Source organism: Globicephala melas, chromosome 7, assembly GCF_963455315.2.
Source record: "Globicephala melas chromosome 7, mGloMel1.2, whole genome shotgun sequence".
In the NCBI taxonomy this organism is placed as follows: Eukaryota; Metazoa; Chordata; class Mammalia; order Artiodactyla; family Delphinidae; genus Globicephala; species Globicephala melas.
In genome coordinates, this window is record NC_083320.1 from 33,010,791 (window position 1) to 33,028,844 (window position 18,054).

The following is an 18,054-nucleotide window of genomic DNA, read 5'->3' on the forward strand; positions in this document are numbered from 1 at the left end:
AGCTGTCTTCATGTGAAAAAATGGACCTGTAGCTAGAGAGAATAACAAGATCCAATTAGTATCTGTTCAAGGACAGCAGTTATTAACCTAGCATACAGAAGAACTTAAGTTTATAAACAGAGCTGTCTAAAATGGAATGAATGGGACTTCCCTGGTGGCGCAGTGGTTAAGAATCCATCTGCCAATGCAGGGGACACAGGTTCGAACCCTGGTCCAGGAAGATCCCACATGCCACGGAGCAACTAAGCCCGTGCGCCACAACTACTGAGCCTGCGCTATACAGCCCGCAAGCCACAACTACTGAGCCCGCGTACCACAACTACTGAAGCTGGCACGCCTACAGCCCGTGCTCCACAACAAACAGAAACCACTGTCACGAGAAGCCCGCGGACCAAAACAAAGAGTAGCCCCCATATCCGCAACCAAAGAAAGCCTGCGCAGTAACGAAGACCCAACGCAGCCAAAAATAAAATTAAAAAACAAAAAGAAAGGAATGAATTATCTTATGAGATAGCTGTTCATATTCATTTAACTGGAGGTATTCACGCAGTATTTGATAATAATGACCAGATACTCGGCTTAACGACTGCTAATATCTTTATTTAATCATTCTTTGCACTCTGTCAAAATCAAGCATATTGTGTTTTAAATCTTTTTCACTTTGGACATTATGTATTCTATCAAACTAGAAGGCTCTATGGCAAACTCAAAAGCCAGCATGGCAAAGAGTTCCTCTGATGGGCATTCCTGTTCTAAATGAATGTATCTGTCTCAAATTAAGCACAATTAAATATTAAAATGTCAAAACAATATTTCTATAGAAGGATCTGTTGAAGCACTATAGTACTCTCTTAATCTGCAGGACATTTATTGTATTTTAATAGACTAACATATTAATAATTGCACATAAATTTAACATATAGAGTAAGTTATAGGAGGAAACCTCATTTTACCGTGAGACATCACTTCATACATACACTAGGATGGCTATAATTTAAAAAAAGACAAAAGTGTTGGCAAGAATGGGGAGAGAAATTAGAACTCTTGTACATTATTGTTGGAATGTAAATGGTGCAGCTACAGTAGAAAATATTTTGGAAGTCCCTCAAAAAGTTAAACCTAGCATTACCATAAAATCCAGCAATCCGACTCCTAGTCATATACCAAAAAGAATTAAAATTAACTGTTCAGGGCTTCCCTGGTGGCGCAGTGGTTGAGAGTCTGCCTGCCGATTCAGGGGACACGGGTTCGTGCCCCGGTCCGGGGGGATCCCACGTGCCGCGGAGCGGCTGGGCCCGTGAGCCATGGCCGCTGAGCCTGCGCGTCCGGAGCCTGTGCTCCGCAGCGGGAGAGGCCACAACAGTGAGAGGCCCGCGTACCGCAAAAAAAAAAAAAAAAATTAACTGTTCAAAAACTTCTACAGAAATGTTCATGGCATCACTAATCACAATAGCCAAAAGTAGAAACAACACAAATGTTCATAAACTAATGATTGAATAAACAAAATGTGGTCTATCCATATAATGGATACATACAAAAGGTCACATATTCTATGATTCCATTTATTTATTATTTATTTATTTTGCGGTACACGGGCCTCTCACTGTTGTCGCCTCTCCCGTTGCGGAGCACAGGCTCCGGACGCGCAGGCTCAGCGGCCATGGCTCACGGGTCCAGCTGCTCCGCGGTATGTGGGATCTTCCCGGACCGGGGCACGAACCCGTATCCCCTGCATCGGCAGGCGGACTCTCAACCACTGCGCCACCAGGGAAGCCCTAAGATTCCATTTAAATGAAATACCCAGAATAGACAAATCCACAGAAACAGAAAGCAGATTAGTAGTTTCCAGTGACTCAGGTGAGGGGGAAATCTGCAGTGACTCATCAGGTACAGAATTCCGTTTTGGATTGATGAAAATGTTTTGGAACTAGATAGAGGTTGCACAACACTGTAAATACACTAAATGGCACACTTTAACATGGTTATTTCTACATTATATGAATTTTACCTTTTAAAAAAACCTGACTTTAGAATATGCCCAACCCAAAAGAAATACTATTTTCAACACACAAAAAACAGATACAGGCACACACAAACTAATAATCTATAGATTTTTTACAATAAGATATACACAAATTATTTTATGTGCTTATTGATCTTCCCTTTATTGACTGTCAGATCATTACTGACTTTCAGATACTTTGTATTTTTTTAAGGTAACTGAAGATTTAAATTATAGTATAAGACAATCAGATTACAGATTCATTATTATGGAAGCTCACATTTTATTTTTATGGTCCACTGAAGTCAAAGAGAGAGAAAAGGTAGGAGGTGAAAAGTGGAGGACCAAACAAGAAACAAGGATATGGTGGAAAATAGTGACATTTAAAGTAAGGTAGAGAGTTTCAAGGAAGGCAGAAAAAGGAAAAGAAAGACCAAAAGGTGGAACATGGTGAATGCTGACTTGACATGGCTTGTTCTTGTCATATTTAGCATTCTATTGGGCAGTGAATATCAAAGGAAATGTCATCTATTTTTAAATCTCTCTGAAATTGAAATTCATAATCTTTAGCCTTGTTATTATTTTTAATAGACTTTATTATTTAGAGATGTTTAGGTTTACAGAAAAACTATGCAGAAAGTTCTGACACTTCTCATATACCACCCCCCAACACACGATTTCTCTTATTAATAGCTTCCATTAGTGTATGCTATGCACTGAACTGTGTTCCCTTAAAAGTCATATGATGAAGCATTAACTACCAATGTGATGACTTTTGGACATGGGTTCTTTTGAAGACAGGTTTAGATGAGGCCATGAGAATGGGCTCACAGTGGGTGGGATTAGTGTGCTTATAAGAAGAAACAAGAGAGTGTTTGCTTTCTCTTTCTCTGCCCTGTGAAGAACCAGTGAGAAGAAGGCCATCTGCAATCCCAGAAGAGTCCTCAGTAGAACCCAATCACGCTGGAACCCTAATCTCCAACTTCTAGCCTTCAGGACGGTAAGAAAATAAATTTGTGTTGTTCAAGCCACTTGTTATGTTATTTTATTATGGCTGGGAAGGGGAACAGAATATGGCACCCCAAAATATGCCCCTTTGGCATAAAGATTTTCTTGAGCTGGTTATTTTTAAGAAACAGCAGACACTGGAGAAGCTCTGAAAACCTAATAGAAGTTATCCTTTTATAAGGGATATTTACATTTCTAAGGGAAATATCCATTTGTAAAGGTATCTCTCTCTCTCTGTACCAGGAAGAGGAAGAATAAAACTTACTATAGAAAGCTTATACTTAAATCTGCATAACAACTATACCCTTGTTTATTTTGCTTTGCCTCGTAAATTCCCATAAGTGGTCTCCATCTCACCTCTACCCCAATCTTCTTTGCTCTTTAGCTGGGGATGGCATATAAAAGATGATAGCTTGGGCAATTTTGGAGAGTCACTCATTTTTCTCCTGGGTATCTCCCATGTATGTAGGAGGTATATACATGTTTGTTTTTCTCCTGTCATTCTGTCTTGGTCTCAGCCAAGAACCTAGAAGGGTGGAGGGAAAATGATTTTTTCTCCCCTACAGCTGCTGGAGCAGACGAAGACAGTATGGAAACATTTATTACAAATTATGAACCAATATTGATACATTATTATTAAAGGCCATAGTTTCATTAAGTTTCAAGATTTGTGTTGTATAGTTCTACAGGTTTTAACAGATACATAATGTCATGTATCCATCATGACAGTATCATACAGAATAGCTTTGCTATCCTAAAAGTTCCCTGTGCTCCACCTACTCATATTTCACTCCAACTCCCACTCTGGCACTCATTGATTTTTACCTTTTCCATAATGTCATATAGTTGGAATACAGTATGTAGCCTTTTCAGACTGGCTTCTTTCACTTAGCAATATGCATACAAGATTCCTCCATGTCTTTTTGTGGCTACACAGTTTATTTTTAACAGTGAATAATATTCCATGGTACCCCAGTTTATCCATTCACCTATTGAAAGACATCTTGGATCCTTCTGGTTTTTGACAGCTTTGAATAAAGTTGCTATAAACATTTATGTACAGGTTTCTGTGTGGACAGAAGCTTTCAGCTCACCTGGATATTGAGTAGCATGACTGTTACATGGTATGGTAAGCCTTTGTTTAGCTTTGTAAAAAAACTGTCAAACTCTCTTCAAAGTGGCTGTCCTCTTTTGCATTCCTACCAGCAATGAATAGTTCCTGTTGTTCTACATCCTTGTCAGCATTAGGTGTAGTCAGTGTTTTGGATTTTAGCCATTCTAATAGATTTTTTCAAACTGGTATCTCATTGTTGTCTTGACTTGCAATTCCCTCATGACATAGGATGTTGAGCATATGCTTATTTGCCATCTGTCTATCTTCTATGGTGAGCTGTCCATTTAGATCTTCTCTCTACTTTTTAATTGGGCTGTTTGTTTTCTTATTGTTAGGTTTTAACAGTTCTTTGCATATTTCAGATACAAATCCTCTATCAGATATGTGTTTTGCAAATATTTTATCTTAGTGTGGATTGTCTTTTCACTGTCAAGGTATCACGGTAATGCTGGCCTCACAGAATGAAATAGGAAGTGTTCTCTAAGCTCCTATTTTCTGGAAGAAATTATAGAGAACTTGTATCCTTTCTTCTTTAAATGTTCTCTAGAATTCAACAATAAAACCATCTCAGCTTGATGCTTTTGGTATTAGAAAGTATTAATTATTGATTCAATTTCTTTAATAGATAAACACCTGTTCAGATTATATATTTCTCCCTGTGTGAGTTTTGGTAGATTGTGTCTTTCAAGGAATTGGTCCAATACATCTAAGTTATCAAATCTGTTAACATAGAGTTGTTCATAATATTCCTTTACTATCCATGGGATCTGTAGTCATGACATTTCTTTCATTTATGATTATTAGAAATTTATTTCTTTTTTCATTTTGTTCTTGGAAGCCTGGCTAGAGGTGTATCAATTTTATTGATCTTTTTAAAGAACCAGCTTTTGGTTTTGTTGCCTTTTCTCTATTAATTTCCTGTTTTCAATTCAACTGATCTCTGATCTAACTTTTACTCCTTCTTTCTTTCTGCTTATTTTGGATTTAATTTGCTCCTCTTTTTCTAGTTTCCTAAGGTAAAAACTTAGGAAATCACTAGAATTTATTATTGAAGGAAAAAAAAAGGGCATACAAAATTAAATCCAATTCATCTAGTTAACATTAAAATAAAATATCCGCCCCAATTTTAGCACCCATGTGAAACCAAACAGGCCCTGTGGGACTCCTGGGCACAAAACCCTTTCTGTGTCCCTCGTTTCTTGTTTGTAGGAAATAAGCTTCATTCAGCCTCCATGACCTTCCCTGAGTTCCAAAGGGCAGGTTCAAACAGTTCCTAATCGAGGAAGGGAGGGGATGCAGAGACAGGGAGGAGTAGTACAAAAACAACAGTGCAGCTTTGGAGCAGGGTACTGGTTCCTCCTCAAGGGATATACATATCAGTATTTTTGAGCTCCTCTGAAGTACGAAAACCACCACCAAATGGAAGATGTTAACTGCTTGATGAAGCATTCTTCATTCCAGAGAGGTCACAGTTCGATAACCTCGAGAACCACAGAATCCTATCATGAGACCACCTGACACCAGATGATCTCTAGACTGAAGGAATGCAGGTCCTGCAGGCACCCAGATCCTTATAAGCAACCCCTCCCCTTGAGTATAAGACTCCTCACAAACCGCCCCCCCCACACTGAGACACAGTTTTTTTTTTTTTTTTAATAGTTTACTGTATGTATGTATGTCTGTGTGTCTGTATGTCTGTATGTATGTATGTATTTATTTATTTATTTATGGGTGCTTTGGGTCTTCGTTGCTGTGTGCGGGCTTTTCTCTAGTTGCGGCGAGCAGGGGCTACTCTTCGTTGTGGTGTGCAGGCTTCTTGCTGTGGTGGCTTCTCTTGTTGCAGAGCACAGGATCCAGGCACCCGGGCTTCAGTAGCTGCAGCACGCAGGCTCAGTTGTTGTGGCTTGTGGGCTCTAGAGCGCAGGCTCAGTAGTTGTGGCGCACGGGCTTAGTTGCTCCATGGCATGTGGGATCTTACCGGACCAGGGTTTGAACCCTTGTCCCCTGCATTGGCAGGCAGATTCTTAACCACTGCGCCACTAGGGAAGTCCCTGGGACACAGTTTTGAGGGCATTAGCCTGCTCTGGCCCCCTTTGCCTGGCAAAGCAATAAAGCTATTCTTTTCTACTTCATCCAAACTCTTTCTCTGAAATTCAAACTGGGGCTGGTGTACAGAGGCTGATTTTCAGTATCAAATGTGACAGACAAAATTTATTTTTCATAGAATGAAGTTGTTCTTTAACTGCATTAATACAAATTCACAAATCTAGTGTGAAACAAAGGTTTGCTATTTCCAAATTAGAAAGGCTAAATATTTAAATGGATATTTATTTCCTTATGTAATTCAAACACATATGAATTAATAAAGTAATGTCTTGAAAACATTACAAATGCCAACTATATGGTACTTACATTTTTTTTTATTTCAGAGGAAAAAATGAGATAAAAATTACACTGCTTAAAGCATAACTCAAGCTATGACTTGTCACCTAGATTTTTATTTTTTGAATTGGACATCTATGTTCTGTTTTTTCATACATCTCTTTTTAAAAAAATCTAGATATAACTGATGTACAACAATATTATTTTCAGGTGTAAAACATAATGATTCAACATACATTTCTCTCCTATGTGCCATTATATCATCATTGAGAAAGTAACATAGCATTTCTTAAAAGAGTGCTATTCACTATCATCTTGAAAAGGGAACCCTCATACACTGTTGGTAGGAAAGTAAACTGGTACAGCCATTATGAAAACAGTACGGAGATTCCTTAAAAACTTCAAAATATAGTTACCATATGATCCAGCAATTCCATTCCAGGCCATATATACGGAAAAAACAAAAACTCTAATTTAAAAAGATACATGCTCCCCTATATTCATAGCAGCACTATGTTAAAACAACAAGACATGGAAGAAACCTAAATGCCCAGTGACAGATGAATGGATAAGGCAGATGTGGTATACAGATATAGATATATAGATAAAATATGATATTACTCAGCCATAAAAAAAAAAGAATGAAATAATGTCATTTGAAGAAACATGGATGGACCTAGAGATTATCATACTAAATAAAGTAAGTCAGACAGACAAAGACAAATATATCACTTATATGTGGAATCTAAAGAAAAAATTGGTACAAATGAACTTATTTACCGAAGAGAAACCGACTCACAAACATAGAAAACAAACTTACGGTTACCAAAGAGGAAAGGAGGAGCAGGAGAAATAAATTAGGAATTTGGGATTAACAGGTACAAACTACCATAAAAAAATAAACAACAAGGACCTACTGTATAGCACAGGACACTGTAACTATATTCCATATCTTGTAATGACCTATAATGAAAAAGAATCTGAAAAACAATATATATACACACACACACCCACACATATACATATATATTTTGCTATACACCTAAAACACTGTAAATCAACTATACTTCAATTTAAACAAAAAACAAAAAAGCAACTTTATCACCCCGAAGATAAACTCTGTAACCATTAACCATTAACTCCTTATTCTCCCCTTCTCCAACAATCTGGTAAACTCCAGTCTACTTTCTTTCTCTATGAATATGCCTACGATTGATATTTCATGTAAATGGAATCATACAATATTTGCTCTTTTCTGTCTGGCTTATTTCACTTAGCATAATGTTTTCAAGGTTCCTCCATGTTGCAGTAGATAGGTTATCTTTTCCCCTTCTTAATATGTCCACTGAAGTACAAAAATTTTAAATTTTGATGAAGTCTAATTTATCTACTTTTTCCTTTGTTGCCTATGGTTTGGTGTCATATGTAAGAATTCACTGCTAAAGCCTAGGTCATGAAGATGTACTCCTATATTTTCCTCTAAAAGTTCTATGGTTTTAGCTTTTATATTGAGGTTGTTGAACCATTTTGAGTTAATTTTTGTATATGGTGTGAAGTAGGGGGTCAACTTCATTCTTTTGCATATGGATGCTAGAGTGTTTTTAACTCAATCCAAACAATCTTTGTCTCTTAACTGGAATATTTAATCTATTTACATTTAAGATACTTAGTGACACATTTGTGTTTATATCTACTATTTTATTTTAGACTATTGGACCATGCCAACTAGTTTTCCAGGCAGTAGAAAGACCTTAGAATATGGTAACAGTTATTACACTCTCCATGATTAATTACTGATGTCATATTTTCGTCCCTTTTTTAAAACTCCATGAACAATTATTATGAGCAAAAGTGCTACAATGAGAACTTTCATATGCTTCTTGCTTGTAGTGCAAATAGGTACAGCTTTTTTAATTTTTGAGTTTTATTTATTTTTTTATACAGCAGGTTCTTATTAGTCATCAATTTTATACATATCAGTGTATACATGTCAATCCCATTCACCCAATTCAGCACACGACCATCCCCACCCCACCACGGTTTTCCCCCCTTGGTGTCCATACTTTTGTTCTCTACATCTGTGTCTCAGTTTCTGCCCTGCAAACCGGTTCATCTGTACCATTTTTCTAGGTTCCACTTACATGTGTTAATATACGATATTTGTTTTTCTCTTTCCGACTTCCTTAACTCTGTATGACAGTCTCTAGATCCAGCCACGTCTCAACAAATGACTCAATTTAGTTCATTTTTATGGCTGAGTAATATTCCATTTTATATATGTACCACATCTTCTTTACCCATTCACCTGTCGATGGGCATTTAGGTTGCTTCCATGACGTGGCTATTGTAAATAGTGCTGCAATGAACATTGGGGTGCATGTGTCTTTTTGAATTATGGTTTTCTGTGGGTATATACCCAGTAGTGGGATTGCTGGATCATATGGTAATTCTATTTTTAATTTTTAAAGGAACCTCCATACTGTTCTCCATAGTGGCTGTATCAGTTTACAATCCCACCAACAGTGCAAGAGGGTTCCCTTTTCTCCACACCCTCTCCGATATTTGTTGTTTGTAGATTTTCTCATGATGCCCATTCTAACCGGTGTGAGGTGATACCTCGTAGTTTCCATTTGCATTTCTCTAATAATTAGCGATGTTGAGCAGCTTTTCATGTGCTTCTTGGCCATCTGTATGTATTCTTTGGAGATATGTCTATTTAGGTCTTTTGCCCATTTTTGGATTTGGTTGTTGGTTTTTTGAATATTGAGATGCATGAGCTATTTATATATTTTGGAGATTAATCCTTTGTCCGCTGATTTGTTTGCAAATATTTTCTCCCCTTCTGAGGGTTGCCTTTTGGTTTTGGTTATGGTTTCCTTTGCTGTGAAAAAGCTTTTAAGTTTCATTAGGTCCCATTTGTTTATTTTTGTTTTTATTTCCATTACTCTAGGAGGTGGATCAAAAAAGATCTTGCTGTGATTTATGTCAAAGAGTGTTCTTCCTATGTTTTCCTCTAAGAGTTTTATAGTGTCCAGTCTTACATTTAGATCTTGAATCCGTTTTGAGTTTATTTTTGTGTATGGTGTTAGGGAGTGTTCTAATTTCATTCTTTTTACAAGTAGCTGTACAGTTTACCCACCACCACTTATTGAACAGACTGTCTTTTCTCCATTGTATATCCTTACCTCCTTTGTCATAGATTAGTTGGCCATAGGTGCATGGGTTTTTCTCTGGGCTTTCTATCTTGTTCCATGGTCTATGTTTCTGTTTTTGTGCCAGTACCATATTGTCTTGATTACTGTAGCTTTCTATTATAGTCTGAAGTCAGGGAGCCTGATTCCTCCAGCTCTGTTTTTTTCCCTCAAGACTCCTTTGGCTATTCGGGGTCTTTTGTGTATCCATACAAATTTTAAGATTTTTTTGTTCTAGTTCCGTAAAAAATGCCATTGGTAATTTGATAGGGAGTACATTGCATCTGTACATTGCTTTAGGTAGTATAGTCATTTGCATAATATTGATTCTTCCAGTCCAAGAACATGGTATATCTCTCCATCTATTGGTATCATCTTTAATTTCTTTCATCAGTGTCTTGTATTTTTCTGCATACAGGTCTTTTGTCTCTCTAGGTAAGTTTAGTCCTAGGTATTTTATTCTTTTTGTTAAAATTGAAATGGGAGTATTTCCTTAATTTCTCTTTCAGATTTTTCATCATTAGTGGATAGGAATGCAAGAGATTTCTGTGCATTAATTTTGTATCCTGGAATGTTACCAAATTCATTGATTAGCTCTAGTAGTTCTCTGGTGGCATTCTTAGGATTCTCTATGTATAGTATCATGTCATCTGCAAACAGTGACAGTTTTACTTCTTCTTTTCCAATTTGGATTCCTTTTATTTCTTTTTCTTCTCTGATTGCCATGGCTAGGACTTCCAAAACTGTGTTGAATAACAGTGGTGAGAGCGCACATCCTTGTCTTCTTCCTGATCTTAGAGGAAATGCTTTCAGTTTTTCACCATTGAGAATGATGTTTGCTGTGGGTTTGTCGTACATGGCCTTTATTATGTTGAGGTAGGTTCCCTCTATGCCCACTTTCTGGAGAGTTTTTATCATAAATTGGTGTTGAATTTTGTCAAAAGCTTTTTCTGCATCTATTGAGATGATCATATGCTTTTTATTCTTCAATTTGTTAATATGGTGTATCACATTGACTGACTTGCATATATTGAAGAATCCTTGTATCCCTTGGATAAATCCCACTTGATCATGGTGTATGATCCTTTTAATGTACTGTTGGATTCTGTTTGCTAGTATTTTGTTGAGGATTTCTGCATTTATATTAATCAATGACACTGGTGTGTAATTTTCTTTTTCTGTAGTATCTTTGTCTGGTTTTGGTATCGGGGTGATGGTGGCCTCATAGAATGAGATGGGAGTGTTCCTTCCTTGTAATTTTTTGAAAGAGTTTGAGAAGGATGGGTGTTAGTTCTTCTCTAAATGTTTGATAGAATTCACCTGTGAAGCCATCTGGTCCTGGACTTTTGTTTTTGGAAGATTTTTAATGACAGTTTCAATTTCAGTGCTTGTGACTGGTCTGTTCATATTTTCTATTTCTTCCAGGTTCAGTCTTGGAAGGTTATACCTTTCTAAGAATTTGTCCAATTCTTCCAGGTTGTCCATTTTATTGGCATAGAGTTGCTTGTAGTAGTCTCTTGGGATGCTTTGTATTTCTGCGGTATCTGTTGTAACTTCTCTGTTTTCATTTCTAATTTTATTGATTTGAGTCCTCTCCCTCTTTTTCTTGAGGAGTCTGGCTAATGACTTATCAATTTTGTTTATCTTATCAAAGAACCAGCTTTTAGTTTTATTGATCTTTCCTGTTGTTTTCTTTATTTCTATTTCATTTATTTCTGCTCTGATTTTTATGATTTCTTTCCTTCTGCTAACTTTGGGTTTTGTTTGTTCTTCTTTCTCTAGTTCCTTTAGGTGTAACGTTACATTGTTTATTTGAGATTTTTCTTGTTTCTTGAGGTAGGCTTGTATAGCTATAAACTTCCCTCTTAGAAGTGCTTTTGCTGCATCCCATAGGTTTTGGATCGTCATGTTTTCATTGTCATTTCTCTCCAGGTATTGTTGGATTTCCTCTTTGATTTCTTCAGTGATCTCGTGGTTATTTAGTAACGTATTGTTTAGCCTCCGTGTGTTAGTGTTTTTTATGTTTTTTCCCCTGTAATTCATTTCTAACCTCATAGCGTTATGGTCAGAAGATGCTTGATATGATTTCAATTTTCTTAAATTTACTGAGGCTTGATTTGTGACCCAAGATGTGATCTATCCAGGAGAATGTTCCGAGCGCACTTGAGAAGAAAGTGTAATCTGCTGTTTTTGGATGGATGTCCTATAAACATCAATAAATCTATCTGGTATATTGTGTCATTTAAAGCTTCTGTTCCCTTACTTATTTTCATTTTGGATGATCTGTCCATTGGTGTAAGTGAGGTGTTCAAGTCCTCCACTATTATTGTGTTACTGTCATTTTCCTCTTTTATAGCTGTTAGCAGTTCCCTTATGTATTGAGGTGCTCTATGTTGGGTGCATATATATTTATAATTTTTATATCTTCTTCTTGGATTGATCCCGTGATCATTATATAGTGTCCTTCCTTGTCTCTTGTAACGTTCTTTAACGTCTATTTTATCTGATATGAGTATTGCTACTCCAGCTTTCTTTTGATTTCCATTTGCATGGAATATCTTTTTTGATCCCCTCACTTTCAGTCTGAATGCGTCCCTAGGTCTGAAGTTGGTCTCCTGGAGACAGCATATATAGATGGGTCTTGTTTTTGTATCCATTCAGCAAGGCTGTGTCTTTTGGATGGAGCATTTAATGCATTCACGTTTAAGGTAATTATCGATATGTATGTTCCTATGACCATTTTCTTGATTGTTTTGGGTTTGTTTTAGTAGGTCCTTTTCTTCTCTTGTGTTTCCCACTTAGAGAAATTCCTTTAGCATTTGTTGTAGAGCTGGTTTGGTGGTGCTGAATTCTCTTAGCTTCTGCTTGTCTGTAATGCTTTTGATTTCTCCATCGAATCTGAATGAGATCCTTGCCGTGTAGAGTAATCTTGGTTGTAGGGTCTTCCCTTTCATCACTTTAAGAATATCATGCCACTCCCTTCTGGCTTGTAGAGTTTCTGCTGAGAAATCAGCTGTTAACCTTATGGGAGTTCCCCTGTATGTTATTTGTCCTTTTTCCCTTTCTGCTTTCAATGATTTTTCTTTGTCTTTAATTTTTCCCAATTTGATTACTATGTTTCTTGGCGTGTTTCTCCTTGGGTTTATCCTGTATGGGACTCTGTGCACTTCCTGGACTTGGGTGGTTATTTCCTTTCCCATGTTAGGGAAGTTTTTGACTATAATCTCTTCAGATATTTTCTCTGGTCCTTTCTCTCTCTTTTCTCCTTCTGGCACCCCTATAATGCAAATGTTCCTGTGTTTAATGTTGTCCCAGAGGTTTCTTAGGCTGTCTTCATTTCTTTTCATTGTTTTTTCTTCATTCTGTTCCACAGCAGTGAATTCCACCATTCTGTCTTCCAGGTCCCTTATCCGTTCTTCTGCCTCAGTTTTTCTGCTGTTGATTCCTTCTAGTGTAGTTTTCATTTCAGTTATTGTATTGTTCATCTCTGTTTGTTTGTTCTTTAATTCGTCTAGGTGTTTTTTATACATTTCTTGCATCTTTTCGTTCTTTGCCTCCATTCTTTTTCCGAGGTCCTGGATCATCTTCACTGTCATTATTCTGAATTCTTTTTCTGGAAGGTTGCCTATCTCCACTTCATTTAGTTGTTTTTCTGGGGTTTTATCTTGTTCCTTCATCTGGCACATAGCCCTCTGCCTTTTCATCTTGTCTATCTTTCTGTGAATTTTTTTTTTCCCCCACAGGGTGCAGGATTGTAGTTCTTCTTGCTTTTGCTGTCTGCCCTCTGGTACAACTTCTTTGGCAACAGTTTAGCTCTATCTCCTATGATTAAGCAATTCTACTCTTAGGTATAGACTTTGGAGAAACACATGCACATGTGTACCAGGACATACATTCATGAATGTTCACAGTTGAATTATTCTCAATATACAAAAATTAGAAACAACCCAAATGTCTATCATCAAGAGAATGGACAAGTAATTGTTGTATATCTATACAATGGAATACTATGCAGCAGTGTGGAAATGACTTGCATTCATTATATTAAAAACAAACGAACAAATATGCCAGAAGAATTACAGCTTTGTCAGTAACACAAACAAATCTGAAAACATCTTGTTGGGTGAAGGAAGCAAGACACAAAAGAAAAGGCTCTGAGTTAATTAATATAAAGTTTAAAAACTGGAAAAATTTAACTATATTAAACTCTTGGGCATATATCAAAAGATAGACAAACTAAAGAAAGATTACAGAAAAAATTATGGAAATCAAGGAAATGATTATCATAAGAGTCATAATAACAGCTATCCTGAAAAGGGGGAAAAATGAGTTGTGATTAGGAAGAGACAAAACACAGGGGTCATCTGGGATGTTTTTCTGGATTTGGGTTTGATGATGCTTTATGTTGAACTGTATATATTTTATATCATATGTTCTACTATAAAATACTTAAGCCCAGAAAAGAAGACTAGAAGGAAATGCACTGAAATGTTAGCAAAAATTTTGAGCAATTTTTATATATGTATTTTCTAAATATTCTACAATAAATATGGATTATTTTCTATTTTAAGCAGCAGAAAACCCAACAACCATCATTTTAAAAGAACTCACTGCTTGTTCTCTAGGAGTTCACAATGTAGTACCAGTTTTCATGTATGAGCTTCCCTATTTATTGGCTGTGTACAAAATGTTCCTGCTTTACTATCATAAGGAATTATCCTCTAACATCTGACTTTTGGTATCCCAGTTTCTCTGAATGTCTGAGTTTAGAAATGCTAGTATCTGATACTTAAGATTTACTGCACAAACAAAAATTCTCCTTAACCCCTACTATTAACCACCATTATTAACTGCCACGATTGTATAGTGCCAAACTATATAATAAAATGATAGTTTTCAACTTATTTTCCTTTGTCTACAAAATATAAACATACCACAGGCATCTTACCAATTTCACACTGTCACCGTTAAATCCTACTTTATATGAAATGGCCAGTAGGTTTACCAAAAAAAAACCAAAAACAGCTATTATCCTCTGCTCTCCTTATTCCCAAATATTAAAAGATAAGATTAATAAAATAGGCACATAATAAATCAAGTACACGGGGCTATCTACATCTTAGAAGAATCATCAACATAGGATAGTCAAAGGATGTCTTTACAATGAACTATAGAATAAAGGGAGGGGAACAAAACCATTTAAAAGATGTTCTTAAGTACAGTTAAACTGTTCTGCGTAACTGTGAGGTGTTGAAGAATCATTGAGGCAGACAGATCAGCCTGATATGAAACCAAAAGTTCTGGGATGATGTTCACGAGGAGAAGCTTGGCATTCATTATGAAGCCAAGAATACTGCAAAAAACAGATTCGATAAGGAATAAATGCAGTTGTAAATCAAAGAATGTTCCTCACAACTGTATGTCTGTTCAAACAGCACCCTGTGCAGCATTATCTATAAGTAAATGACATTTCCAGATTACAAAGCAATAGCTAGCATCAAAAACATACAATCAGGTAGGTTTTCTTCTGCAAAAGATCCACATTTTATTTAGCAAAATTAATAAACATGGCAGTATCTTTATAATAAATAATGGAATCAAATGCTTTATGGATGGCACTGATAAAAACAGAGGAACCAACAAGCTAAATAAAAAGCCATCTTATTCTGCAGTGGAATTCAACAGATTTTGTAGTCATTATATGTTCTTTTACTACCAAAAGAAAACCTGAAATAGCTGAGAAGATGAGAAGAGCTATACCCAGTCTTAAAAATGGTAGTTGATGGGCTTCCTGGCAGCGCACTAGTTAAGTATCTGCCTGCCATGCAGGGGACACAAGTTCGAGCCCTGGACTGGGAGGATCCCACATGCCGTGGAGCAACTAAGCCCGTGTGCCACACTACTGAGCCTACGCTCTACAGCCCATAGGCCAAAACTACTGAGCCTACATGCCGCAACTGCTGAATCCCGCGCACCTAGAGACTGTGCTCTGCAACAAGAGAAGCCACTGCAATGAAAAGCCCACGTACCGCAATGAAGAGTAGTCCCTGCTCCCCGCAACTAGAGAAAGCCTGCAGGCAGCAATGAAGACCCAACACAACCAAAAATAAATTAAAAAAAAAAAAACAAAAAAAAGGTAGTTGAGCCATTGACAGAAGTTGTAGGGGGTGTAATTTAAACATGCTTCAAAAGAACATAAGTGCTGGTTTTACCTGTAATAAAGGGCAACTGATATCTTCTGTGCATGCCAGACATAGAAATACCATGAGAAAAACTACAAGGATAGTAATATGAGGTACTACATTTCATATTTGGCCTAAATGAAGACATTCTTAAATAGGAAACTCGTGCCAGGCAGGGTCAAATTTGGATTCTCTAAACGTATGTTGAGGAGCTAGAACTTACAAGCTTTGAATAATCTTTAAGATGTAACATAAGGAAAGAGGTCTCTGCCCTTGACCTGTCGCAACTATTTAGCTGTGTAGGAATAATCATGTGTATGTGCCAGGAAAATCTCCTTGATTAGGAAATACAGCAGCTGGTTTCTGGAATATGTGGAATAACTGCATCAATCAACTAATGTGGGGGGGCCTTCAAGATGGCAGAGGAGTAAGACGTGGAGATCACCTTCCTCCCAACAAATACATCAAAACTATATCTACATGTGGAACAACAACTACAGAACACCTACTAAATGCTGGCAGAAGATCTCAGACTTCCTGAGAGGCAAGAAACTCCCCACGTACCTGGGTAGGGCAAAAGAAAAAACGAAAAACAGACACAAAAGAATAGGGAGAGGACCTCCACCTCGGGAGGGAGGCGTGAAGGAGGAAAGGTTTCCACACACTAGGAAGCTCCTTCACTGGTTGAGCCAGGGGCTGTGTGGGGGTTGGTGGTGGGAAGCTTCAGGACCACAGAGGAGCGCCCAACGACAGGGGTGCAGAGGGCAAAGCGGGGAGATTTCCGCACAGAGAAACGCTGCCAATCACCTGCCGGGGCGGATGGGAGCTGGGAGCTGAGGCTTGGGCTTCGGAGGTCGGATCCCAGGGAGAGGACTGGGGTTGGCCGCGTGAACACTGCTTGAAGGGGGCTAGTGCGGCACAGCTAGCCGGGAGGGAGTCTGGGAAAAACTCTGGAACTGCCTAAGAGGCAAGAGACCATTGTTTCCGGGTGCGCGAGGAGAGGGGATTCAGAGCACTGCCTAAACGAACTCCAGAGATGGGCATGAGGCACGGCTATCAGCACGGACCCCAGAGACGGGCATGAAACGCTAAGGCTGCTACTGCAGCCACCAAGAAGCCTGTATGCAAGCACAGGTCACTATCCATACCTCCCCTCCCGGGAGTCTGTGCAGCCAACCACTGCCAGAGTGCCGTGATCCAGGGACAACTCCCCTGGGAGAACACATGGCGCGCCTCAGGCTGTTGCAATGTCATGTTGGTCTCTGCCACCGCAGGCTCGCCTCACATTCCGTACCCCTCCCTCCCTCCCCACCCTGGACCTGAGTGAGCCAGAGCCCCCTAATCAGCTGCTACTTTAAGCCTGTCTTGTCTGAGTGAAGAAGAGATGCCCACAGGCAACCTACACGCAGAGGCGAGGCCAAACCCAAAGCTGAAACCCAGGAGCTGTGTGAACAAGGAAAAGAAAGGAAAATCTCTCCCAGAGCCTCAGGAGCAGTGGATTAAATCTCAACAATCAACTTGATGTAGAATGCATCTTCGGAATACCTGAATAGACAATGAATCATCCCAAAATTGAGGAGGTGGACTTTGGGAGCAACTGTAGACTTGGGGTTTGCTTTCTGCATCTAATTTGTTTCTGGTTTTATGTTTAACTTAGTTTAGTGTTCAGAGATTATTATCATTGGTAGATTTGTTTATTGATTTGGTTTCTCTCTTCCTTTTGTTTTAAATTATAGTTGTATATATTATTTTCCTTTTTCTCATTTTGTGAGTGTGTAAGTGTATGCTGCTTTGTGTGATTTTGCCTGTATAGCTTTGCTTTTGCCATTTCTCCTAGGGTTCTGACTGTCCTTTTTTTTTTTTAGTATAGTTTTTAGCACTTGTTATCATTGGTGGATTTAGTTTTTGGTTTGGTTGCTCCCTTCTTTCTTTCTCATTTTTTTTTATTACTTTTTTTTTTTTCTTTTCAGTACACGGGCCTCTCACTGTTGTGGTCCCTCCCGCTGCAGAGTAGAGGGTCCGGACGTGCTGGCTCAGCGGCCATGGCTCACAGGCCCAGCCGCTCTGTGGCACGTGGGATCTTCCCAGACAGGGGTACGAACCCGTGTCCCCTGCATCGGCAGGTGGAACCCTCAACCACTGTGCGACCAGGGAAGCCCTTAATACTTTTTAAGT

The 18,054-nt window shown here is 38.2% G+C and overlaps 1 protein-coding gene across 2 annotated transcripts in view; it reads right to left on the reverse strand.

The window, feature by feature from the left end:
- BMPR2 (bone morphogenetic protein receptor type 2) overlaps positions 1–18,054 on the reverse strand; it is a 201,305-nt gene that overhangs the window by 46,104 nt on the left and 137,147 nt on the right. The gene's annotated exons all lie outside the window — the stretch shown is intronic.